The sequence below is a fragment of the Trachypithecus francoisi genome, unplaced genomic scaffold (assembly GCF_009764315.1).
Source record: "Trachypithecus francoisi isolate TF-2019V2 unplaced genomic scaffold, Tfra_2.0 Lachesis_group1, whole genome shotgun sequence".
Taxonomy (NCBI): domain Eukaryota; kingdom Metazoa; phylum Chordata; class Mammalia; order Primates; family Cercopithecidae; genus Trachypithecus; species Trachypithecus francoisi.
The window spans coordinates 13,930,460-13,958,108 of record NW_022681454.1 but is presented as its reverse complement, the minus strand read 5'-3'; the positions used below and the strand labels follow the sequence as shown (position 1 = coordinate 13,958,108).

General features: G+C 37.3%; 1 long non-coding RNA gene across 1 annotated transcript in view; it reads left to right on the top strand.

The window, feature by feature from the left end:
• The first annotated feature begins 8,930 nt into the window (after nucleotides 1-8,930).
• The window catches only part of LOC117085162, a 48,201-nt gene continuing 29,482 nt past the window's right edge, over nucleotides 8,931-27,649 (top strand). Inside the window, exons 1-2 of the long non-coding RNA XR_004437830.1 lie at nucleotides 8,931-8,990; nucleotides 9,251-9,630. This is a non-coding gene — a long non-coding RNA (uncharacterized LOC117085162). The remainder of the gene's footprint in view (nucleotides 8,991-9,250; nucleotides 9,631-27,649) is intronic.

The following is a 27,649-nucleotide window of genomic DNA, read 5'->3' as shown; positions in this document are numbered from 1 at the left end:
CTCATCAAAATTCCAGCTATATTTTTTGTACATGCAGACGAGATTATTCTAACAGTAGTATGGAAAGGCAAGGGAACTACAATAGCTAAAACAATTGTGAAAAAGAATGTAGTGTGAGGAGTCACTCTACCCAAGTTCAAGACTTATGTAGCTATAGTAACCAAGACTGCATGTTATTGGTGGAAGGATAGACATATAGATCAAAAGGACATAACAGAGAATGAATACAAAGGGACTACATAAATATACCCAACTGATTTTTATTATTTTTAAATTTTTAATTAAATTTTTTTGTAGTTGAGGTGTTTAAGTTCCTTGTATATTCTGAATATTAATCCCTTGTAGGATAAATAGTGTGCAAATATTTTCTCTCATTCTGTAGCTTGTCTTTTCACTCTGCTGATTATTCCTTTTGCTGGGCAGAAGGTTTTTAGTTTGATTTCATCCTATCTGTCTATTTTTGTTTTTGTTGCCTGTGCTTTTCAGGTTTTATTCATAAAATATTTTCCCAGACCAATTTTCTGAAGCATTTCTCTGTTCTACTTAATAGTTTTATTATATTGGGTCTTACATTTAGTTCAAAGTGGGGGTCTAGTTTCATTCTTCTGCATATGGATATACAATTTCCCTAGCACCACTTATTGAAGAGATTGTCCTTTCCCCAGTGTATGGTCTTGGCAATTTTTGGCAAAGATGGAAAGGCAATTCATAGAAGGAATTATAACTTTTTCGACAAATGGTGCTAGAGTAATTGTAATTTATAGACAATAAAAATGAACATAAACCTAAACTTCACAGGTTATGCAAAAATGTAAAATGCATTATGTATTTAAACATAAAACATAGAACTGTTAATATTTTAGAAAAGAACATAGGAGAGAAGCTCTGTGACCTAGTCTTGCATGAAGGGTTCTTAAATATAACATTATTAGTAAGATTCATAAAAGACGAAAATGAATAAATTGGACTTCACTGAAATTAAAAACTTTTGCCTTCAGAATAACACTGCTAAGGGAATGAAAAGACAAGATAGAAGCTGGAGACACAATATTTGGAAACCACTTCCCTGACAAAGGGGTAGCATATAAAATACATAAAGAACTCTCGGCTGGGCGCGGTGGCTCAAGCCTGTAATCCCAGCACTTTGGGAGGCCGAGACGGGTGGATCGCGAGGTCAGGATATCGAGACCAACCTAGCTAACACGGCGAAACCCCGTCTCTACTAAAAAATACAAAAAACTAGCCGGGCGAGTTGGCGGGCGCCTGTAGTCCCAGCTACTTGGGAGGCTGAGGCAGGAGAATGGCGTAAACCCGGGAGGCGGAGCTTGCAGTGAGCTGAGATCCGGCCACTGCACTCCAGCCTGGGCTACAGAGCGAGACTCCGTCTCAAAAAAAAAAAAAACTCTCAAAACAAACAACCTGATTAGCAAATGGCAAAACAAAAATTAAAGCCATAATGAGTTATCACTACATACCTATCAGAATGGCACAAATAAAAATTACGACAATACCAAATACTGTTGAGAATGTGAAGAGAGTGGATCTCATTTGTGTTGCTGGTGGTATGTAAAGCGGCACAGTCACTCTTGAAAACAGGTTAGCAATTACTTTATAAACTAAATATGCAGCTATCATTTCATTCAGCAATTCCACTTTGAGGGATTTATTCAGGGAAATGAAAACTTATTTTTAGTAGAAACTTGTACATAAATATTCAAAGAAGTTTTATTTATAATAGGCAGAACTGGAAACAATCCAGATGTCTTTTAATAGATGAATGGTTAAACAAACTGTGATACGTCAATGTTTATTCATCATCTATTTGGTGTCACAGGACTCAACCAGGTGCTGAAATACATTTGTGACTTAAATTTCATAATGTAAATATTATTATCCTAATTTTGTAGATTAGAAATTTGAGATTAAGGGAGTTTAATAACTTAGCCAATGTCATTCAGGGCAAAGACTAGAATTTTCAACCTGAGTTCATGGTATTCTAAAACCCATTTATATCCCACAACAGGAAGCTGCCACGAAAATTAGGTGAGGGACTATGTGTGCTTGTTATTCCTTGTAATTGAGAAGGATATAACTAATCATGTTATACCCTGTCTAAGGACTACTTCTGTCATTATATTTTCAGCCCAAGGTGATTGCCTAAGAACAGACTTTCTTTTTCAGTAGTTCCCATTCAATGCATTTACCTAGGTAGGTATCTGCAAAGTCATGGCATTTGATGAGACTTCGCCAAGAAAGAGAATGGGCTTAAACTCTCTTCTGTTGACTCATTTAACTAAGTAACATAACTAATACTTATTCTTTTTCATAATTAGGTTTGCAACCTCATTTTTGGAGCCTAAAACACTCATTTGCTCACATGGATGCCTGGAATGACTTTGTTTTACAATGCATTTCCTTGTCTTCAGAGTCAACTAAAACACAACCATTGAGGTCCATCCCCAGTTATGGAACAGGTATGGTTGAAAAAGAAGACATATCATCACATTTTGTAGCCAGAAGAAATTATTCAATTGAATCAATCACCTCATTTTGTAGAGGCAGAGTAACTTGTCCAGGTCACACATATGTGTTTAAAATTAAAACATGAGTCTTAGATTTCTCCTGAGGCTCAAACCTGGGTGTTACCAAAACTTCTTTCTATGCTCCATACGTTGAATTCCAGTTGCTATTCCAAGTTTTACAAGAGCAATTCTTGTTTTGTGAATATACCATGAACAAAAAACTTAATTATTTCTTTTAAAAACCAAATTTCAAGGTCCTTAAACCTAGAAGGAACAGCAGCTGCAAAGATATAACTTGCTATGTTACCTAAGCACCTCTGTGTTTTAGCCATGCCTCTTAATTTTGATACCTTAACAAATTCTTATTTGTTGCTTACCTTGCATTTTGCTTGGCTCTGGAGAGGAGATTCAATGATAAAGTAATAAAAATACTGCCTTTATCTAATTTGGAGTGTTGATGAATGAGAAAAATGAGATAGTAGATGTGAAAACTTTTTGTAAAGTGTACAATTCTGTAAAAATTAGACATAACATGACACCATTTGCAATTGCCAGTGTATATGATATCATAGATGGAGATTTGAAATATTGAAAACTCCTGATCATAAACAAAAGATACATTTATATTGTAAGTTTATGATATCTAGACATTGAAATTGGACAGAATGCTTAATAACAAACATTTGTTATGTGCCGATCACTTTTTTATAATTTCTGTTCTCCACTCAAATGTAAATACAGAAAAGTTTTATCTTTTTTATTACTATTATTCCAGCTCTTAGAATAGTAAGCACACACCATGCACTAAATATTTGATGAACAAGTTAATGAATTAATACTTTTTGTGTATGTATGTTCATTTTATGATACATGAACAAAAGTGGAATTTGTGGACATAAGATTATATAAAGTCTTGATAGATATTGCTAAATTCCTCTTCTAATTAATTGATTATACCAATTTATATTTTAATTGTCTAATTTATTAAAAAGGACACTGAGTGCCTGTATATTTTAAGCTCTTTTGTATCTGGCTAGCATGCTTTTCTTCTGGGAATAATAGTCCCTTCCTCTGGGAATTATGATTTCCCTTATCCTTCTGCTGAGAGCAGCCAAGTTCATGTGAATTCATCTTCTGATGCAATGGGTTGGGTCAGGAGTGGCTCAAGACTCAAGCTGGGCTAATCACAGAACCTCATCTCTGAAGTTATCAATTATTGGTCCAGGAATGTTCATTGGATCTAGTCAGGGCCAGAGACTGACTTTCTTGGAATTTTTGGGCATGGGAAACTTGTGACTTGAATCAATAATGTTCTGATGGTTGAAGCTATTAAGGACTTAAAACTCACAATTTGTTGGTTGCTGTTTTTCACCAAAGGGACAAAGTTAGTTGGCACTGAGAGAGAGAAGTATGAAGCCCATACCTGGAGAAGATCCCCCAAGATAAGTCCAAATGCAATTTGAGTGCCTGGTTCTCAGTGTTCCTGCAGTCAAACTACATGAGCAATGTTAAGATTGAGGAAATATCTCAATCTCTTTATGATGATAGTAGTAAACAGTAATAATGTTCTTATTTTTAACTTAAATTGATTCAAATTATCTTTCCCCCATTTTTTGTAACCAAGCATCATAATAGTGAAGCTTACTACACCAGCAGGCACCTTGACTTAATGTTCTCTTAAGCAGTATATGAAAGTATCCATTTGCCCATATATTTACCTATAAGGGATGTTTTAAATATTTACATTGTTGTGTTCATATGGTGAGTAAAAACGATGGAATCACTTATTTGTTTTAGTTTGTGTTACTCAAGAAGCAGCTAAGCTGAGAATGTTTTCAGGTCTTTATTGGCTGTAATTCTTCTGTGTATTGCTGATATATAATATTTGGTCATTTTTCTCTGGGGTTGTATTTTTCTTATTAATTTGCAGAAACTTTAAAAAAATGGCTATTAATCTTCATTATATTCATTGCAACTATATTTTCCTGGCCTATTATATGCTCAGTTGCATTTGTTTATGCTATATTTTATCACATAGAGGTTAATTATTTTATGTATTCAAATCTATTATGCCTTTTCTTTAGGATTCCTGATTTTTTCTTGTCTAGGAGCATTTGTCCCACTTCTAAATTATTTTCAAAAATCTAAATTTCCTTTTTACACATCTTAGTTTATTTCCTACCTTTCATTTTATGTTATTCCAATCACTGTACTTTGCTCTTTTCATATGAAATTTAATGCATACTTTGCAAGATAAATATTGTTATCTCTATTTTCCAGATTATGGCAAGGAAAATGAGTTTCAGAAAGTTGTTCAGGTCACACATGGTAAGTGCTGATATTCTGGCAGCAAATCTCATAATCATTGATATGGTTTGGCTCTGTATCCCCACCCAAATCTCATCTAGTAGCTTCCATAATTCCCGCATGTTGAGGGAGGGACCCAGTGGGAGATAATTGAATCACTGGGCCAGATCTTTCCCGTGCTGTTCTTGTTACAGTGAATGGATCTCATGAGATCTGATGGTTTTAAAAACAGGAGTCTCCCTGCACAAGCTCCCTCTTTGCTTGCCGCCATCCATGTAAGACGTGACTTGGTCCTCCTCAACTTCTGCCATGATTGTGAGGCCTCCCAAGCCACATGAAACTGTGAGTCCAATAAACTGCTTTCTTCTGTAAATTGCCCAGTCTTGGGTATGTATTTATCAGCAGTGTGAAAATAGACTAATACAATCCTTCAACCTTTCATGCCATCTCTGCAAAATATAGATGAGAAACTGGATAATTTATAGCTGCTGGGATTTTATTTATTCCCTAAGTGATTTGAATTGATTAATACTGCAAATTAATGTAACAATATAGATATATATTGTGTACGGGACCTTGGATCAGTACAAACTGTAGTCTAAATGCACTTTGTATTCAATATATCCTTGATTCAGAAATTGGTGAACAAATAAATGACTGGGGTGGCAAGGGTCACACTAAGCTCATCTGCACTTGGAGAGTCAAGGTTAAACTAGAAGCAAAGATGTGGAGTAGGATGAGGAAAAAGCTGGATGTCAGGTGTGTGTAGCAGCACCGTTAAGCGCATCTTGCTACCTGGAGTTCCCAGCTATTCACTATTCTTCCCATAGTGATGAGTTGAGAGTTGAGGCTCACTCCTCTGAATTTGCATGATGTCTTCACACACCTCTAGAGCACTTTTGTCCTTGTCAGCTTAGTGTACTAGGCAGTGTCCTCCCAAGCTGTGGCACTTAGTCTTTTTGTTCTGTGCCCCTGGTCCTCTCATAGCACCTGGTATACTATGGAGACGTGGTCAACACACAGGCCAGAGAGCCAGCTGGGGCTGTTGAACTTGGAAATGTGGTCTGTGATCTAATTTCAAGATGAGAAACTTAGAAAGTTGCCTTATTCTTGATGTTTTTCAAATAATTCTGGATATAATCATTTTGGTGGCTAAAAAACAGTGCCAACTTTCTTAATGGCATTCTTCTATTCATAAAGCAGGCAATTTAAGTTCCAAGGATATATATATTTTCTGTGAAACCCAATAAGTCTATTTTCTTTTTGAATGAAAGAAATGTAGCCTCTAAGTAATACACACACACATACACTCCTATGTGTACATATAATATGTATCCATACATATTATTCCTGTATTGGCCTTCATGTAAAACAAGGCTGCTCAGTACTGGACTCCATGATCAGCAAATGCCAAACTTAAGAAAGGATCAATTCATCAGTCCACAGATACATTTAACCAGCAATGCATCAATCTTCCCCATACGTAGATCCCATCAGAGAGCCATTAGTAGCCTCAGTTGCTTCCTCCTGGCTGGTCCCCCCAAAACATTAGAGTGTTCAGTGATACCTGCTAGGTGTCCACCTGCCAGCAATGGTCTATAAATCATGACCTAATAAAAAAGATCAGTGGACATCATGTTATGTGTGCATTTCACCTGCATAAATGCAGCCACAGGGGCTCTGGCAACCATAGAAGTGTGCCACTCAGATCCCCTTTTAAGAAGACCTTTTGTGGTAAGCACAGCTGATGGCAGCTGTTGGACTTTCACATTCAAAACTGCCAATGCTGTGCTTCATCTGGACGCTTCTAGCCAACATCTGGATATGACAGGGGAACTGGGTCCCTTCCTTCTCTACCCAATGTGGGATTCCACTAACAGGCAATGTTGTGTTTGCTTGTTGACTCCTTATTGGTTTGGCTGAGATTTTCTTAGAACCTCACTGTAGTCTGAGCTTTTCCTGGCCAGTCCTTCTTTCTTTCTCTCTTTGCATAACTATTCAATCTGTGTTATGATCTGAAAGCTCTTCCTTACCACTCCTGCTCCCTTTATCTTTATCTTTCATATGTGTTTTCCCCGTCAAATCTCGTTCATCTAATCCCTTTTTGGTGCCTACCTCTCAGAAAATCTGAATTGATACAGCAGCCCATCAGAAAAAAAAGATGGGGTGGTGGTGTTGGAGAAAAACAGCAACTTAAATAGTACCATCTATGCATTAGAAGTATTCACTGAATGAGCATGAGATGTAGGTATCTTGTTCCCTCAGCCAGGTTCTATTTGTTCCTTAAAGTCCTAATTTTAGTCAATAAATCTTTATGGCATTTACTCTATGCCAGACATTGTTCTAAATATTTTACTTATACTGAATTATTTGGTGTTTACATCAGCCATATGATTAACTACTGTTTCCATTCTGCAGATGAGAACAATGAAGCACAGAGAGATTATGTTAACTTGTCCAGTGCCAAAGAGCTATTAAGTGGCAGAGCTGGGATTTATTGCCACTGCACTGTTGCCTCTTCTATTAGGAGCTCTTTGCTGTGCTGAGATTGCAGTATTTAAAGATAGGTATTTTTAATAAAATATGTTCATTAAACTTTATTCAATTTCTTTGCATGATACTTAGCTAAATAAGTAAGAATTTCTTTCCATCAGTGAAAGGAAAGCTGACTGCACTGAATTTGTTAGTCTTCAGTATGGCAACTTCCTAGAAATTGAGGTTCAGAAAGTTGTTCAGGTCATTTGCAAGAAGAACATTGATTATATATATGAAATTACATATTATATAATTAATATCTATAATTATATATTTATAACACATATAATTAATATCTATAATTATACAATATATGTGTAATATATGATTATAGATATTATAATATATAATATATAATATATTATAATATGTGTAATTATAGATATTAATTATATATGTTGTAAATATATAATTATTATATATACATATATCAGCTATTTCAAATGACAGTTCCCAGATTTGCTTCATCAAGGCAAGGTCTTTCAGTGGATTTTTGTGGGGTAAGAGTGAAGAGGGTTGGTGGTATGTTCTAATGTTGGAAAATTAATCAGAAATATATATTCCTCTTCTATTACCAACTGGAAAACTCTATTTTCAGAGGACTCATGTGACTCAACAGGACCCACTTGGATAATTTCCATATTTTAAGGTCAACTATACCATATAAAAAAATCTAATCACAAGAGCAGAATCCACCATATTCATGGTCAGTAAAACAGGCAATTCAAACTCTAAGAATATATGTATTTTCTGTGGAACCCAATAAGGCTATTTTCTTTTAGAATAAAGGAAATATAGCTCTTAAGTAATACACCAAGAATTGTTTAATTTAATAAGTTTCAATTCAGAAATATATATTTCTGACTAATTTTCTAACATTAGGACATACCACCAACCCTCTTCACTCTTACCCTGCAAAAATCCACTGAAAGACTGCCTGGGTGAAGCAAATCTGAATTGGCATTCAAAACAACTGATTTTTGCAGAGTGATGGATGACAATTTTCAAGTAGTTACTATGCTCTGGATAATGTTCTAGATAATGAACCTGCGTCCAATAATTTAAATCACACAACCACCTGTGGAGTGGTTGCCCATTTGAGAAGGAAGAAACCTGAACGAGATATATTAAATAAATTGCTCAACATCAGAGCTCGTAAGTAGCTGAGTCAAATGAAAACCAAGTCTTACCAATTAGTCTGTGTTGTTGTTATTTTAAACTGCCTGCATCAGCTAACTAGGGTTTATATTTCTGAGCTACCCCCTCGCTCCCAATTATTCTTGCTTCTGTGAACTTTCTTCTTAACCATGGCAAATTATTTCCACTTTAAGCTTTTCATGATGTCACAGGGACTTCTTTATGAATTAAATTACTTTAATGCCAACACTGGTGAGATTATGTGTGATTTTAGATAACTACTTTTATTACTCATTCTTTTTTTCTTTCACCAATGTTTGTAAAATACTCTCTTTTTTTCTTTTGTCTTTTTTTTTTTTTTTTTTTTTTTGACAGTCTCTCTGTCACCCAGGCCGGAGTACAATGGCGTGATCTCAGCTCACTGCAACCTCCGCCTCCCGGGTTCAAGTGATTCTCCTGCCTCAGCCTCCTAAGTAGCTGGGATTACAGGTGAGTGCCACCATGCCCGGCTAATTTTTGTATTTTGTTTTTAGTAGAGACGGGGTTTCACCATGTTGGCCAGGCTGATCACGAACTCCTGGCCTCAGGTGATCCACCCACCTTGGCCTGCCAAAGTGCTGGGATTACAGGCGTGAGCCACCATGCCGGGCCTAAAATACCCTCTCTTTTAGGCAGATAGATAAAGGCCATTCTAAAACAAGCCCTAAGATTTCCTGCTTACTCTTGTACATATTTTTCATAATCCCCAGGGCAATGAATATGGTGGATTGTAATGGATAATACTGAGTGTCTACTTGATTGGATTGAAGGATGCAAAGTATTGATCCAGGGTGTGTCCATGAGGGTGTTGCCCAAGGAGAGTAACATTTGCGTCAGTGGACTGGGAAAGGCAGACCCACCCTCAATCTGTGTGGGCACCATCTAGTCAGCTACCAGTATGACCAGAATAAAAGCAAGTAGAAGAACATGAGAGATCAGACTGGCTTAGCTTCCCAGCCTACATCTTTCTCCTGTGCTGGATGTTTGCTGCCCTCGAACATTGGACTCCCAGGTTCTTCAGCTTTGGGACTCAGACTGACTTTTTTGCTCCTCAGCTTGAAGACGGTTTATTGTGGGACCTTGTGACTGTGTAAGTTAATACTCCTGAATAAACTCTCCTTTTCAAATATATCTATCTGATCAGGTGTGGTGGCTCACGCCTATAATCCCAGCACTTTAGGAAACCGAAGCAGGAGAATCACTTGAGGTCAGGAGTTCAAGACCAGCCTGGTCAACATGGTGAAACCCCATCTTTACTAAAAATCCAAAAATTAGTTGGGTATGCTGGCACATGCCTGTAATCCCAGCTACTTGGGAGGCTGAGGCAGGAGAATTGCTTGAACCCAGGAGGTGGAGGTTGCAGTGAGCCGAGACTGCACCATTACACTCAGCCTGGACAAAGAAGGGAGACTCCATCTCAAAATAAAGTAAAATAAAATAAAATAAAATAAAATAAAATAAAAACATCTATCCTATTAGTTCTGTCCCTCTAGAGAACCCTGACTAATACAGTGGATTTTGCTCTTGTGATGGGATTTTTTTATATGGCACAGTTGACATTAAAATAGGGAAATTATCCAAGTGGGCACTATTGAGTCAAATGAGTCCTTGAAAACAGAGTTTTCCAGCTGTTAATAGAAGAGGAAGTCAGATTGGAAAGCATAAGAAGGCTTTGCCACACAATTGCCAGCCTGAAGATGGAGGGGCCCAGATGATTAGGAGTATGGGTGACCTCTAGGAACCCTTGGCTGATAGTCAATGAGGAAATGGAGATCTCAATTTTATAGTATCATGAAGCTGGATTTTGCTAATATTCTGAATGAGCTTGGAAGCAAATTTTTCTCCAGAGCCTCCAGATAAGAACTTAGCCTAGTCAACACCTTGATTTCAGCCTTTAGTGCCCTCATCAGATCATAGACCCTAGCCAAGCTGTGAATGGACTTCTGACCTAAAGGACCAGTACTAATAAATGGTTGCTGTTTGGAGCCACTAAGATTATGGTAATTTGTTATACTGCACTAGAGACAAATACACTCTTTATAGAGGATCATCATAGTTTTTAGTCCTAGGGATATAACATAGCCTCTGCAATCATAGAGTTTATGTTCTGGGAGAAGGATAGGGGATGAAGAAAATGCATGAATAAATACCAATAAATAAACAGTAAAATATCAGATGGTGGTCAGTGCTATGAAGAGAATTATAATGGGGTGATATAATTGAGAGTGTTAGGGGGCTCCTTTAGATAGTTGGTCAAGAGAAGTCTCCTTGAGGCAATCTTATTTGAAAAGACTCGTATGACAAGAAGGTTCCAGTCAAGTTTAGTTCTGGGAGAAGTGCCATCCAGGCAGATGAGGTGCCACTGCAAAGGGCTTCATGTGAGGAAGAACTTGTGATTGACAGACAGGTGGTATGGCTGGCCCCTAGATGATGGTGGTGGGGCCAGAGGAAGTTGGAGAGATAGATGGTTAGAGTTCAGATTTGGTAGGACTTTGTATACTATAGTAAAGAATTTGAATTTGATTCTAAATGTGTTGTGCCACTGGAAGTGGCATATAATCTAAATAGATTATATGATTTGATTTATATTTTCAAGATTTTATACAGTATAGAGACACATAGAAACATTTCAATTAGAAATAGAGCAAGACTTTTTTTTCCTTTTTCAAAAAATTGAAATACTTCTCTACCTGTACATGTGTAGAACATTTTATATTTAAAGTTTTAATGCATTTTTTTTAGCTCAGGGATATTATCCTTTTATACTTTTTATATCCTCCTTTTACCCTTCTCCTTGTTATGTTTTCTATCTTCTCCTTTCTGTGTTTACTTTTTTTATTTTGAAAAAAATCAGAAGAAATTTACAGAGAACAGTATCAAAATATCTGACCAAGAATCAACATTTAACATACTGACATGTTTGCTCCAAGTTCTTATGCTTTTTAAAAGAAGGGACTGTTATGTGTTAGAGTCAAGTCCATGTTGTCTTTCATCCTTGTCTTAATTTTTTTGAAGAAGTTAAATGTATCATAGATTTTGTGTGTATCATTCTAGGCCTTTATTGATTTTTAATTTTTTTACATACACGTATCTGTGTAATTGTTTGGTGATTTTTAAATTAAAAACACTATGTTTACATATTTTTCATTTATATAATGTCACTAAATTAAGTTTGTATAAAGGCTATAATAAATGTTAAAAAAAAGTTTGCCTAGGCTAATAGGAAAATGAGGACCAGTTGAGAGTTGTCTGTGGACATTCAGATGAGCAAAGACAAGGTGGTTTGGACAAGGGCTATGGTAGTAGTGGTGAAGAGAAATGGACAGATTTGGTATCTGTTTCAGAGACAGTTCTTGCTGATGGATAGGATGTGGGAGATGAAGGACCAGGTAATCTAGCTCCTAGATTTTTTTTTTGGCTTGACCAATGGAGAGGATGAATGACAAAAATAGAGAAGACTAGGAAAATAAGAGGTTGGATTGTGGAGAATCAAGAGGCCTATTTTGGCCATATAAAGTTTGAGTCGCCTATCAGGCATCAAGTGAAGATGTCGAGTTTACAGTTAGATATGTAAGTCTGAAATTCAGAAGGAAGGTTAAAATCGGAGATAAAAATGTGGGAATGATTAGCAAAAGGAATCATACTTAGAGCCTTGAGATTACCTAAGGAGAGACTATACATAGGCCAGAGAAAAAGGATAAGGACTAAAGTCTAGGGTACTCCAAAATTTAGAGATCAAAGAGTGGAACCTGCATAGCAGGAATAGCCAATGCATTAGAGGGAAACAGGATGGTGTGTGGGGTGCTGGAAGCCAAGAAAAGAGAGAGGAGGGAACGAGGTGTGAAATCTAGTCAGTGACTTTATGCAGCAGCTCTTTTACTTTTGATCCCCACCATGACCCTGTAGAGTAGGCAACGACAGAATTATTATTTTAATTTGTGGATAAAGAGCAGCTTTGAGAGATTAAATGACTTTTCCAAGTGGCCTGGCTAATCAGGGGGCCTTCTGAGTCCCTGGTTCCTGATCCCTTTGCCTTTCCAGGGAGCACTGCAGTGACCCTGTCTCCTTCTGTTGGGTTGTATTACATTAATATCTTGGGGCCTATGGCACATTTAACATTCGGTGCTTCTATAAAAAATGAATGCTGGGGTTTTATATGTTTGTGACCAGTTTTTATGGGTTTCCTGCTTCCTCATTTGATGTTAGGATGTCAACTAGCACTTCTCCTTACCCTTAGTACTCCTGCCTGCATATGAACCTGGACTGCCTTCTGTTATGTGAAATTTGTTGAGCACTTTATAATTCACACCTGAATTCCAAATGAGTGGCAGGTACCCAGATTTTTCATAGATGATGCCAAGTGTAAATTAGTAGGGTTTTAAATATTTACAGAATGCTTGGCCCTGTTTAATTGTTAACACTGGGTCATATTAAGTGAAACAATGTTAACCTAGGGTTTTGATATTCTTGCAAAAGTGTTTAGGGTTTGTAGAAAATAATAGCCTAAATTTTCTCTATTCTGTCACGGCAAATAAATTTGTACCATGATAATCCTATAGCTAGTCCTGGAAAAGTACTTTGATTTACTCTTTGGAAAACAATCTCTGGGATCTAACAGCCCCAGTCCCATGATTGAGAATGTCTTTCCTTTTGTTTTTCTCTCTCTGGTTTAAGGAACACTCAGTTACTGAGAAACAATAAAGAAAAAAATTTAAACAATAAAAATTAGAGGAAAGCACCAGGAAAAACACACACACAGACACACACACACACACATATTTCCAAGACATGAAGGTTAAGTTTACATTTACAATGACTTGGTTGATTTGGTAGTGTATAGTGAAATTAAAACCATTTGTTCTAAGTGTAAACTACAGCCAAAGTTTATAAGTAAACTCAATGAACCAGGATTGTTTTTTAATGAAAAATTTTAAGATACCAATTAGGATGTTTAGTTCTCAAAAATTTAATTCTCCTTATAAACTAAAATGGCACTTATTTGTCATCTCTCCAGTTAAACTATCTTCATGATTTTTCTGCCTATTGTAGAAGGCTGCTGGATTACAATATTAAAGGAAGAAATGCCTTAAAATTGTATAGGATTTGAAGGCCTACTTCTTCCTTCTGTGAGGTAGTATGTATTTTGTTACATGAAGAGCAAGAGAGCAAGGAAAGAGATTCACATTTATATTAATGGGAGGTAAGGCCATCTGAAGGATTTGAAGATGAGTGTATTAATTTTCTAGGGTTGTATAACAAAGTACCACAGAGTGAGCAACTGAAACAACAGAAATGTATGGTCTTGCAGTTCTGGAGGTTGAAAGTCTGAGATCAAGCTGTGGGCGGAGCTGGTTCCTTCTGAAGGTTGTGAGGGAAGATGTATTCCAGGACTATCTTCTTGGCCATTTCTTCGTATGATCTTTCTTCTATGCATATCTCTATGTCCAAATCTCCTCTTCTTATAAGGACACCAGTCATATTTTATTGAGGCCACTTGTATAATTTTGTTTTAGCTTGATTACTTTTTTAAAGGCCCTACTCCACATAAGGTCACATTCTGAAGTGCTGGAGTTAGGACTTTAACATATTAGTTTTGAGGGGAAACAATTCGGCCCATAACAATCAGGCATCTTTAGTTTGTTAACTTATTAATTTATTGGCCTCTTATACCACACAGACACTGCAGGAATTGGAGGACAAGGTAGCCAATTTCTTGTCATTCTATTAAGGGAGGCAGATTTTAAACAAATAACCACAACAAAATGTACAGAGTGACATGATCAAAGGAGTACAAGGAGCTATCAGACATGACTAGGAGTTGGCCAGATGAGGAAAGTGTAGAGGGAAGTGTCTTGAAATCTTTCCTCTGAACAAACCTGAAAGGTAGAAGACCATGAGATGACGCCTCTGGGGGACTGGGTATATAGCTCAAGGCTGTTCACACAACTGGGATATCCTTTCATTTATGCTCTCTTTTTCATAGCATTTATGCATTTTATATTCTACTCTGTAATATATTTATGTTGGTTTAAATACAAAAATAATCTTTTAAATTTGTTTCTATCACGAAAAAGGCCAAGCCAAAATGATTTCCTTCCTGCCACCAGGAATATATACTATTTTTAACTCCTGTTGTGTCCCCAGCAGTTCTAATTTTATCCCAGTTTGAGAGACATCTTCTTATCACCCGAAATTTTATCCTTAGATTAATCCAGAGCATCTGAGAATTGCCTTGGTTTGGACAAAATATATCGGAGCAACTAAATTAAATTTGTGGTAGTGTTGATAGATGTTTTCAAACTCCTCATTGCATACACCATAGGGATGCTACTGACAGTTCCATTGTCATGCAGTGACCCCTTTAGGAAGACTTGTGGGAAAAATAATTTATCTGAGGACTCTGGATCAGAAATATCTTTATTCCTCCAAAGTATAATGTGGCCCCTTTAACTGATCATTCTTCCTTCTTTGCTTTGGCTGCCAGGAGGCTCAAAACAAAATTACCATTTATTTATTTATTATTTATTTATTTATTTATTTATGTATTTATTTTGAGACGGAGTCTCGCTCTATCATCCAGGCTGGAGTGCATTGGCACGATCTCTGCTCACTGCAAGCTCTGCCTCTTGGGTTCACACCATTCTCCTGCCTCAGCCTCCTGAGTAGCTGGGCTACAGGTGCCCGCCACCATGCCTGGTTAATTTTTTTGTATATTTAGTAGAGACAGGGTTTCACCATGTTAGCCAGGATGGTCTTGATCTCCTGACTTCATGATCCACCCACCTCGGTCTCCCAAAGTGCTGGGATTACAGGCGTGAGCCACCGCTCTCAGCTTGCCATTTTATTTGTAATTAACTTGTTGGGGCTTTTACTGTTCAGAGTCTATCTAGTAACTTTCCCATTGTTCTCATCTCACCATTTTACCTTTATTATCTCTTCAGCTTTATCTTGTTATTTGTAATATAACAGTACTATGTGTTATTATATAGTCTATAGAGCTATGTAGACTACAAAATAACATTATAAGACTATTATATTGCATCAGAATCTTTATATTAATTTTTACTTTATTGTGAGTGCAGTGGATATTGCCATTTATATACCCATTATTGTATTTGCCCTAAGTAAACTATCCCACTGTTCATTTGATGATGTATCTCCTTCTGTCACTCTTGATTTCAGGAACCCTGTCTCCATCTTCAGTTCTGGAGGTTTATGTAAGTGGTTTGGAGCTAATTCATCCAAAACTGGCATAGTGATTCAGGAATCCAGGTCTAAGACAGTTAGCACTTGCTAGGCCCCTGGACTCCATTCATGAATTGATCAAGCTCAGTCTAGAGACACAAGAGGGAGAAATTCTTAGGGTTCTGAGTCAGATAGTTCCTATAACTGAAAAAGTAACCACTGGATGTCAGAGGAAAGTAAATACACTGAGTAAGGGGCAATCATAAAACTATGGAGAAACTGAGTTATAGTCTTCAGGTGAATAAATCCTGAAGTCTAGCTGGTTTCTAGGTTTCTTTTTTCCTGAGCCAAATATATTTCCTTATTATTTAAGATAGTCTGAATTTTTGTTGCTTTGTTATTGTTGTTTTCACTTAAACAAACCACCTCTGATATGGTTTGGATGTTTTGAGCCCTCCAAATCTCATGTTGAAATGTGATTCCCAGCATTGGAGTGAGGTCTCACTCTGATTTCATGCAAGAGCTGGTTGTTTAAAAGATTCCTTCTCTTGCCATGAGACACACTGCCTCCCTTTCACCTTCTACCATGATTGTAAGCTTCCTGAGGCCCCCAACCAGAAGCTAAGCAGAGGCTGTTACCATGCTTATAAAGTCTGCAGAGTGATGAGACAAATAAACATCTTTTCTTTCTGAATTACCCAGCCTCAGATGTTATTTTATAGCAAAGCAGAATGGACTAACACAACCTCAGATCCTTTCAGGAGCAAGGTATAACATAAATAAATAAATCAAGACTAAAAAGTAACAGCACATGGAACAACAGTAGCCATTCATGACTACATCCGGCTCCTTTTGCCAGCCCTGCCTCTCACTGTGTGCACCTCTGCTTCCATAGCCCCATCCATACTCCAGAAGGACTGGTGGTTCTCTGGATGCATCATGCCACACCCTACCTTCTTGACTCTGCACAAGCTATTATGTATCATCACAATGTGTTATTTCTGTCCATTAATGAGTCAACACAAATATCCCTTCCTAAAAAAGACCAACCTGAGCTTGCTGAGCCTGCTTATATCCATCTATATTTCTATTTGTCTGTCTGTCTATCTATCTCCATCCATCCATCCATCCATCCATCCATCCATCCATCCATCCATCTTTCCATCTAATTCCTCTGCATACTGTATGTCATCTCTCCATTTCTACAGCCATGACATAGCTTTGTAGGTGGTTATGTGTCTCCCCTAGGCAGTAAATTCCTTGAGGGCAGGCACCAGGTCTCTTCACCTTGGCATCATGACTGCCTCGTATAGTGCCTGCCACATAGCAGCTTCTCAATCCATTTGCATACAATTTGTTGTCTTTCAAAGTAAGCATCTGGAAACTGAGAAATAAGAAGGAATTGGATTCTTTGGTGACAGAAGTTTGATCCCAGAGAACCGCTTCATGTATTACTTTGGAAAGAGCTCAGAAAATCTGGGGATAGATTCTATAATTTCCGAGTTATTAGAACTAGAAAGGCTTTTAATATAAACTTCTCATTTTCTACACAGGGAAACTGAGACCCAGAGAAATGAGACGACTAGCCCAAGGTTGCTTAGCTTATTAGACTTGAGACAGGACAAGAGCCCAAGTCCTCTTCCTCCCAGATGGCTGTTTATAAACAGTGGCTACTTTCCCACTGTCTTGCATGCTCAACTCTTTGTGTGACCTTGGTTTGAGTCACTTAGTCCTCACTAACTCCTTTTTTCTCCATTGCAAGAATGGAATTATTCCCACTAAATTGTTGGGTAGAACCAAATGATGTAAACACGTGAAAATACTTTAAGCATCATTAAAATACAATGTTTTATCTTAGGATACTTTTCAACCCTGTGTACTATGCAGAAAAAACCACTCATTCTCCGTAGTGACAGGAAATATTGTAGAATCTTACAATTGGCAGGCCTACAAAGAGTAACATTCAAGACATTACAGACAGCATCTTTTTTTCATTTGTTTTAACAACGATTGTTTCATTTTAATAATCTGTGACAAGATGTTTAGCTAATAAGAAAAGCCTGGTAAGTATATTGGGTAAAAACAAATACAGTCAGCACTGTAGTCCTTTCCTAAAATGCTTTGCTGTTAACCCTTTTGTCAAGTAGGGCATCAGTACTGCTGGGCAGGCTCTTGTAAGATTTGCCAACTTTGGAGATTTCTGAAGAGTTGAAGTCAAATGGGCTTGTTTATTTCAGTGCTGCTCAATGTGCCTAGTTTATGCATAAGAAACTTAATTTTTTTTAAAAAAAAAGGCTAGAATATGGAATATTTGGGAGTTTGTGAGGTCATGAGCATGAAATGAAAGGCATATCAAACCAGCTATTTTCCATTCTGTCACCTCAGGCTTGCTCTTGCAAATATTTATTTAGATAATTTAAGCAGTTTTTATTTATCATTATGAACTATGTGTTCTAAGTACAATGCTACATGTTGGGGAGAGGGGAGAATTAAACCAACTGGGTTCCTCCCTAACGACAGCCATAGTCCCTTGAGGAAAATACACGAACAGGTAATGCTATGTATTAAGGGAAGTACAAAGTCCTATAGGAGAACTCGGCTGGACCCTCCATTATTTCCAGGGATTGACTGAAATATCAGAGTGTGCCTCTGGGCTAGTTTTTAAGTCTGACAGTCAGTCACTCTCATTTGCAGTTTAATTTCAACTTTCCAGTTCTAAACTTTTCAGGATGCTTTATTTGTCCTATGCCTATATTTAATAATAATGATAGCAAAATAGCTACTACTTAATAAGTACTGTGTGATACATTCTAAATAGCATCTTACACAAATACTTATGTTTAGTTTAACCCTTCAAATAACTCTAGTTTCTATTAGGAAACCGAATCCAAAGTAAGTCTTTTGTAACTTTGTTGCTAATTCTTCATACAAATTTCTTCTGCTCATCTAAATTATTTTGGTCAGTCTTCTTAGCCAAATTTTCCCTATTAATGTGCATTTGTATAATTGGAGGTTGATGATGATGACATTAACTCATGTTTATTGGTGCTTAGTGTTTTGCTAGACACAAGGCTAAACTCTTCACAAAGCATCTTTTCATTTAATTGGTACAAAAACCTTATGAAGTAGGTCTAATTTTTCTCCATTTTTGACAGATGAGGAAATGGAGGCCCAGAGAATTTCAATTTTCCTGATAGATACACAACTACTTAGTGAGAGACCTGGAATAAAATCTGTATCCTTCCATATGCTAAGCTTTAAAATTGAATCCTATGCTACTTGAATACTATGCTACTTCTTTTGAAGTTGCGTGGTATTCCACAGTCGAAAGATGCTACCCATGAGCCGATGATTTTATATGTCTCCTAGAAGACCATCATGTAGAACTCTGCCTAGACTGCCCTTTCTAGTTTCGCCACTTGATCGACTCCATTGTTTGTGTTCTCTAATTGTCATTAGGCTTCCAGTTAATCACAGTCCATTGTTCACATAGACTTAATCACGTCTCCCTCCCAAACTCTTGAAATGTTGGCAGGTCAGTACAGATATTGTTCTGCAAGAACAAAAAGAATAATAGGAAAGACAATAATGAATGGAATGGCTCAACCACTTTTCTGAAGATAGGAAACAGATGCAGGCATGGCAAGCACCTTAGCAGAGTGGAGAAAGTACCTCCTTAAATGCCTGCAGATGACTTGCCCGTGGAGCCTGAGAAGCTCTGCAAGAAAAGTATAGGATCAGTGGAAGGCTGGAGGGACAGGCTCAAACAGGGTGACTGGCAGACCCCTGAGGGTGCAGCTTCCTCCCAGCCTTTCCTAGCCAGAAGGTGGTTACATCCTTGCCTTTTACTGTCACACTGGAGAAAAGTCATTCTTTGGAGAATAAACTAGTGGGACTGTGGTCTCAGGGACACCACCATCTGGGGAGAGCAAGGTAGTGTGGCATGGGGTTAAATGGGATTAAAGAAAATCTATATCACAAATTCGGAGACACTCAGCACCCTTCCCCCATTGCTTTAGAAGGCCAGCAGCCAGACATATGTCCTATTCTTCACCTTCTACAGCAGCAGATTGGAAGGTCATTTTGTGTAGAAATGAAGTGGGCTCAGAGAGATTTTTAGAGATAGACATGTGGAGCTCTCCATGAGGAAGGATGGCTTGCACTTTCATTACTATGAGTAAAACCCAGCAATTAAGTATCTGCCCATGCGTACAGTGTTCAGATAAAACACTTAGTGCTTCACTCTGAAAAAACAAGTGGTCAATCCAGGATAACTGGGTATTTTGAGGAAGGCTTTCCACATGAAAGAGCTGAAAACACGCAAAAGATCAACCAATGAAAGAAACGAATCTTTTTTTTTTTTTTTTTTTTTTTTTTTGAGACGGAGTCTCACTGTCTCCCAGGCTGGAGCGCAGTGGCGCCATCTCCGCTCACTGCAAGCTCTGCCTCCCAGGTTCACGCCATTCTCCTGCCTCAGCCTCCCGAGTAGCTGGGATTACAGGCGCCCGCCACCATGCCCGGCTAATTTTTTATTTTTTTTATTTTTAGTAGAGATGGGGTTTCACAGTGTTAGCCAGGATGGTCTCGATCTCCTCACCTCGTTATCTGCCCACCTCGGCCTCCCAAAGTGCTGGGGTTACAGGTGAGCCACTGCGCCCAAAAGAAACAAATCAACAAAAACAACAAGGAAAAGGAATTCAGTGAAATAGAGACAATGTTGGGAACAGAGGAAAACTTTTAAAAAGCTGCCACTAATAACTTCAGAAAGACAAGAAAATTTGTTGCAGCTTTAGAATAACAACAGGAAGCTAGGGAAAAAGAAACATCAGAGCAATAAAGAGCTCTTGGGGAAAATATTTTTATTTCATACCCCAGAAAAGAAATTTAAAAGTGTGTACAATTTTGGAAAATAACTGTGTTGAAAAACAAGAGGAATAATGATGAATAAGAAGGAAGGAAAGAAAATTAGAATCTCAATCTGGGAAGCTTCACCTCTAAACATTAGGAGTTTCAGAAAGAGAAGATACAGAAAAAGGAAAGGATAAGATAATCAAATGAATAATGTAGGAATATCTCTCACAGCTGAAATGTGTGAGCTTCTACACTGATGGGTTCCCTGATTGCTCAGCACACTGTACACAAAAAGACCCTAGATGAGTTATTTGAGATGAAAGAGAGAGGGAGGGAAGGGGGGAGAGGGAGAGAGAGAGAGAGAGAGGAGAGAGAGAGAGAGAGAGAGAGAGAGAGGAAATTCAGAATGGCTTCTGAATGTCGAAGCATTCAGCAACACTGAATGCTAGAACAAAAGAGCAATGTTTTCAAAACTTGGATAATTATTTTCAACCTACTATTCTATACTAAGCCAAATTATCGATTTAGGGTATACCGTAGTGTATAAACATTTTCTGACATGAAAGACTCAAATGTTTTTCCCACTCCACATCTTTTCTTAGGAAGCAACTGAAGAATGTTCTTTATAAAATGAGGGAGTCAATCAAGGGAGAGAAAGATGTGGTATTAAGAAACCAGGCCATGTAATGCCTGGGGTAAAGGAGGGTGGGGAAAAGAAGGCTTAGCATGAAAGCCAGGTAGCTGGCCTGGAGATCAAAGGGTCCACAATAGGAGCAGAAGAACTGTAGGCTGTGGGAGAGAGGGTGCAGGATGGGTGGGTCAAAGAAGGGAGGGCAGGAGGCAGAAATGGATAGAGTGTTTGAAACTGTAGCCCAGCAAGTGCAAAAATTACTGGTAAGTTTTAAAAGATCTGTTGGAGCATTTAGGACAAAAGTAATAGTAAGTATGTTTAAAAAATGAAGAGAAACCAGAATATATTAAGAACCCGAGGAAAAACAATAAGTTCTAGGAGAAGGAATATGTAATTATGGTACATTACATGGTTCAGTAATAAACAACATTTATATACTCATAATGATGCCCGCAGTATTTGATATATAATTAAATTGAGGGATGTGGGTTGAGGATGGCATAAGAAAGCTAACCCCTTAACTTCTGTAATGGGAAGTTAACACAAAAGGCTGAAAATTTATGAAACAAGATTTAGCAGTATAAGCATCTTATTTAAAGATAGGGGAACAATTACCAGGAGAAGTAGGTAAAACAATTGAAAGAGATTGGCTCTGGGGAGCAGGAGTGGGGTTTTGATGGTGACTGGGGCAAGAGATTACCATTTTCTCAGTATAATCTAGTTTATTTTATTTAAGAAAATAAGAACATTTATTATTTAGATGAAATAAACAACCAGTATTAAAAATCATGCTTCCTGTGCAGCTTTTCTTGATGCCTTCCACGCAATCAAAATTACTTGTCTTCCCCTCTTCTCCCACTCCAATTCACCCTCCTCATTTTGTACTCATCCGGATTATATGACCTATTTTGCTAGTTTCATTTATTTATGATCTGCCTTTTGAGACTAGATGATGAGTTATTTGAATGTAGGGGCTATGTCAAAGGTTTCCAAAATTGTCTTGATTCACGTTGCCTTTATTGTCTCAGTAATGTTTTGATGGGGCCCGTAGTCTAAAATAAACACCTAACAGGTCTGTTTATTAGGTAATTAGGTCCAAACAACTCAAGATATATTTTTTAAGTGTTTCAGTAAGGAGCACCAGCAATTTACAGCACATGTTGTTCATATCAGAGAGGTCCCAGTTGGTGTCCCTCAAATAAGACAAACTAACTTCCCCACAACAAGGGTTGCTTAAATTGCTAACCACAATAGTAGTGAAAATTTAAAATGAAAGAGAAAAAGACTAACCCAGAATTCTGCCAGTCAAAAACATCACCTGTTTTCACTTCCACATTTCTAACTTTTTCCATATGCAGAAAATTACATATTTTTACATATAATCAGTAAAGATGTAATTTTGTGTCATATTTTCTCAAGACTTTCAGACACAGCTTTCCTTGCCAGTACATGGTCTTCATAATGGTCATTTTCAACAGCCGTGTTATATTTCATCAGATTTTAGTGGCTATTGAAACATTTGCCTATGAATGGATATATTGTTTGATTCTTTCTTCCTCTACAATTAACATCTTCCTACACATTTCTCTATGCTTCTTTGTGATTATTTACCTATGTTATTTTCTGGTAGAGGCTAAAATGGGTATGAATTTTTAGAGTATAGGAATCTTAAAACAGGGAGAGAAGTTGCTTTGTTAAACCTCAAACTTAAGGCAGGGACACCCTCTAAAGCCATATGCCTCTTCTTGACTCCTTTCTATAAATTTCACTTTCTCATAAGAAAGTTTATCCAACTGCTGGCCAATTCAAATTTCTAAAATTCAGAGTTTCTTGAGCCCCACACAGCATCATTTACTTGACTTGCTGACCCTCATTCTGTCCTCAGGAGCTCTATGAAACATGTATGTTTTCTTCTTCCACATGACAGCCTTTCAAATATTTGAGGATGATGATTGTGGACAAGTTGACCTTTGTACAATCTTTTGACTAAGGTATTCCCAGTCTCTGACTGGAATCCTCCTACACAATCACCTTTGCCATTTTCTGCCACAGTTACCCAAACTTCTTCCATTCCTGCCAAACATCCATAGCTCCCCCAATCTCCTCCATGGGCTGTCCCTTTAGATCTATGCCACTATATCCTGTTAAATCAAAGATGCCATCAATTGTAAGATGCAATATGATTTTTAATTTTTTTAACTAAAAAACAAAAACCACTGCCAATTAAACTCTGACATGATATCAATTGTAAAGCATACCTCATTTTCCGAGATAATAAAATATGAAAAAAATGTGTCTTAGAATCAATGACACACAGGAAGGCAGTTGTTTCTTTTGTTTTTTAATTTTTTTATTTCCATAGGTTTTTGGGGAACAGGTGGTATTTGGTTACGTGAGTAATTTCTTTAGTGGTGATTTGTGAGATTTTGGTGCACCCATCACCTGTGCAGTATACACTGAACCCAATTTGTAGTCTTTATCCTTTACCTTCTTCCCACCCTTTCCCTCTGTCCCCAAAGTCCACTGTGGCATGCCTTTGCAACCTCATAGCTTAGCTCCCTCTTATTAGTGAGAACATATGATGTTTGGTTTTCCATTAATGGCATTTGTTTCATCTCTTCCAGTTTGTACCTTGCGAGTGAGTCCCTGGGTTGGGGGGTGGTTTCTGGTTGTGTGTGTGCGTGTGTAGTATGTGTTGCAAAGGTGTGTTCATCCATCCTATAGATAACAATGTAGTTCTATTCCAATAATCATTTATAGTAAGAATAATTGCAAAGTCATAACTCAGGAATGGAGAAATTGCAGTCAGCACTGATGATGAGTATTGAAATCAGCTTAAAAGTAGAGCAAATCTGAAAAACTATTGAATTTATGGTCACATCTTCAAATGCAAATGGCATAAGCTTTCACAATGTTACAGTAATAATTTAACAAATTCAGGATGGGGTAGAGAGAAGATGTATCTGTTGGGAAGTATAAGAATTCTAATATTCTCATGTCAAATAATCCATGAATGGTATGTAAATTTGAAGCATAGTTTAAAAACATAATGACCCCAGCCTCTTAGTAAATTCACAGCCATATTCATGCCTTAAAGTTTGGCAATCTAGAGGGATCTTTTAAGAATTAATATTTCTTGTTGGGAAGAAAATTGAATATTTTTTAGTGATTTACTTAATTCTACATGATTTATACTTTACTGTAAATTCAAATAAAAGTAATTTAATACTTTTATTAATGGTAGCATTTATAGTACAATCCATTAAAAATTTTTATTTCTAAGTTTTCTAAAGTACAGTTGATTCAAGAATTCATGGTTGGTGTGTTCTATAAAGTCACTAGGAAAACTGAATTAGAGAATACTCAACCATTGTTCCTGGGGGAAATTATGTTTCAGGTTAGGTTCTTTCGAGCCTCTGATCACGGCATCTTCATCAACTGATCATTACAAAATTATGTGTTTTATGTGTGTTTCTGTTTAAAGGCACCTTATTTAATATATATTGTTGATTCACTTAAATCGAACCCACGACTGATGACATTATGATTCATGACTGATTTGAGCTTATCTAACACTTGTATTTTCTCACATCATAGCTTCTTGCACTTTGGAAAACTAGACAGAACTTCAGCATTATGCTTTGAAACCACCGTAACCAGTAAAATCACCAACATGAAGCACAAAAATGGGAATTACATGGCACAAAATAGACTGTGCAAAGGATACTTATTTACAGTATAAGTGCTGAAACCAAATGGCAGAACATCACCTGGTTTGACTTAGCTGGAAATGTGTATGTCAGATGACTCAAATTTCTGCTACTGTATCCATATCTGTGAATGGCCACAAAAGCTCCAGTAGTATTCATTTTGGGATTACAAACAAATATTAGCATGTAAGCAAATTCACAGATAGGGAATCCACAAATAATGAGGATACACTGTATCTCTAATAAGGACTTCTTTCACCCTTCTTTCCCCTTTTCCTCCCTAACTTCATACCTGTTCTGACCTCTTCTTATCCATAGAGAGATGTCTGAAATTGTATGAAGAAAGAGTTGACAAACAATATGATTGGGTGGTGGAATTTTTAATTTGTATTTGAAAACAAAAATATAACAGTATACATTTTAACACATATAATGAAGTCATTATTGTTAAAACAATGATATTAAACTTTATTATTACATATTACAAAAAATACAATATAGTAAGACTTTTCATTTGTTTACCACAATGATATTTGTGCTGTTGTTTTCTGTGCTATAATTCAATCTTTCATTAGGAGGTAAGGAAATAGGCAGTCATACACTGCTGATTTTAGTGTAAATTAGCACATTTTGGGGGGAAGAAAAATTTCAATGATTTTCATTTCATTCATTAATTCCATTTAGAAATTTTACCCATGGAGGCCGGGCGCGGTGGCTCAAGCCTGTAATCCCAGTACTTTGGGAGGCCGAGGTGGGCGGATCACGAGGTCAGGAGATCGAGACCATCCTGGCTAACCCGGTGAAACCCCGTCTCTACTAAAAAAAAAATACAAAAAAAAAAAAAAAAAACTAGCCGGGCGAGGTGGAGGGTGCCTGTAGTCCCAGCTACTCGGGAGGCTGAGGCAGGAGAATGGCGTGAACCCGGGAGGCGGAGCTTGCAGTGAGCTGAGATCCGGCCACTGCACTCCAGCCCGGGCGACAGAGCGAGACTCCGTCTCAAAAAAAAGAAAAAAAAGAAAAAAAAAAAAAAAAGAAATTTTACCCATGGAAATAATCCCCCCAAATTTATTAATAATATTATTATTGTTAATAGTTGTAAACATGTAAGTCAATTCAACAGAACATCAACGAGAGCTCAGAAAAAGGAAATACAGCTTTTAGAAATCATGTTCTTTAAGAATTTGGATGACATTGTTAATGTAATGACAGATAAAATACCATACATGCAGATATGGTTGTTAAAAAGACTTGAAGGGCTGGAAGAGGTAGCTTATGATTGTAATCCTGGCACTTTGGCAGGCTGAGGCAGGTGGATCATCTGAGCCCAGGAGTTTGAGACCAGCCTGAGAAACATGGCGAAACCCTGTCTCTACAAAAAATAAAGAAATTAGCAGGGCATTGTGGTGTGCGCCTGTGATCCCAAGGTGGGAGAATCGCTTGAGCCCAAGGGATGGAGGTTACATGCAGTGAGCTGTGATCTCACCACTGCACTCCAGCGAGAGAGAGAGGGTGAGGGAGAGAGAGAGAGGAAGAGGAAGAGGAAGAAGGAGGAGGAAGAGGAGCAATGGAGGGAGAGAGGGAGGGAAGGAAAGGAGGAAGTAAAGAAAGATTTGAAGAATGTATAGCTAAAATGTCAGCAGTGATTGTGTCTGGGAGACAGGGTTCTAGGTAAGTTTCATTTAAAAACTATTTGTAGGTATGATTCACCATTTCTACAGTAAATATATACTACTTTATAAAAATTGATAAAATTATTTTAAAATATAGTTGGCCCCTCAAGGAAACATCATGATAACGGTATAATTCACACAAACATTGTTTTTCTGTTATTGTCATGATTTTTCTTTAATTTTTATCTTAAATTCTGGGGTACATGTGCAGGATGTGCAGGTTTGTTACATAGGTAAATGTGTGCCATGGTGATTTGCTGCACCTATCAATCTGTCACCTAGGTATTAAGCCTAGCATGCATTAGCTATTTTTCTAGGCAATACCATTCAGGACATATGTGAGGGCAAAGATTTCATGACGAGATTGCCAAAAGCAATTACAACAAAAGCAAAAATTGACAAATGAAGTATAATTATACTAAAGAGCTTCTGCACAGTGAAAGAAACTATCATCAGAGCAAAAAGGCAACCTACAGAGTGTAGGAGAAAATTTTTGCAATCTATCCATCTGACAAAGTTCTCACATCCAGAATCTACAAGGAACTTAACCAAATTTACAAGGAAAAACAACCCCATTAAAAAGTGGGTAAAGGACATAAACTGACACTTCTCAAAAGAAGACATTCATGCGGCCAACAAACATGAAAAAAAACCCCAACATCACTGATCATTAGAGAAATGCAAATCAAAACCATGATGGGATACCATCTCATGCCAGTCAGGATGGCAATTGCTGTCATCATTTTTGTTGTTGTTATTTTTTGAGGACCTTGTACTTGTTTGGCACTCTCATAAATATTGTATCATTTAAAGTAATTTGTAATACAATCTTATGAGGCAGATTTACTTATATTCAATTTATGGATGAGAGTACCAGAGAGATTAAACACATAATCCAAGGTTCTCCAATTAATTAAGGTCCCCCCAATTAAATCCAGAGTCCAGATTTAAACACAAACCTTCCCACTTTCACCTACAGATGACAATGTCAGAGTTGGAAAGCCATTGTTCTGCAGAGACTAGTAGAGCAATCTACCATTTTATTGCCAAAAAAAAAGACGT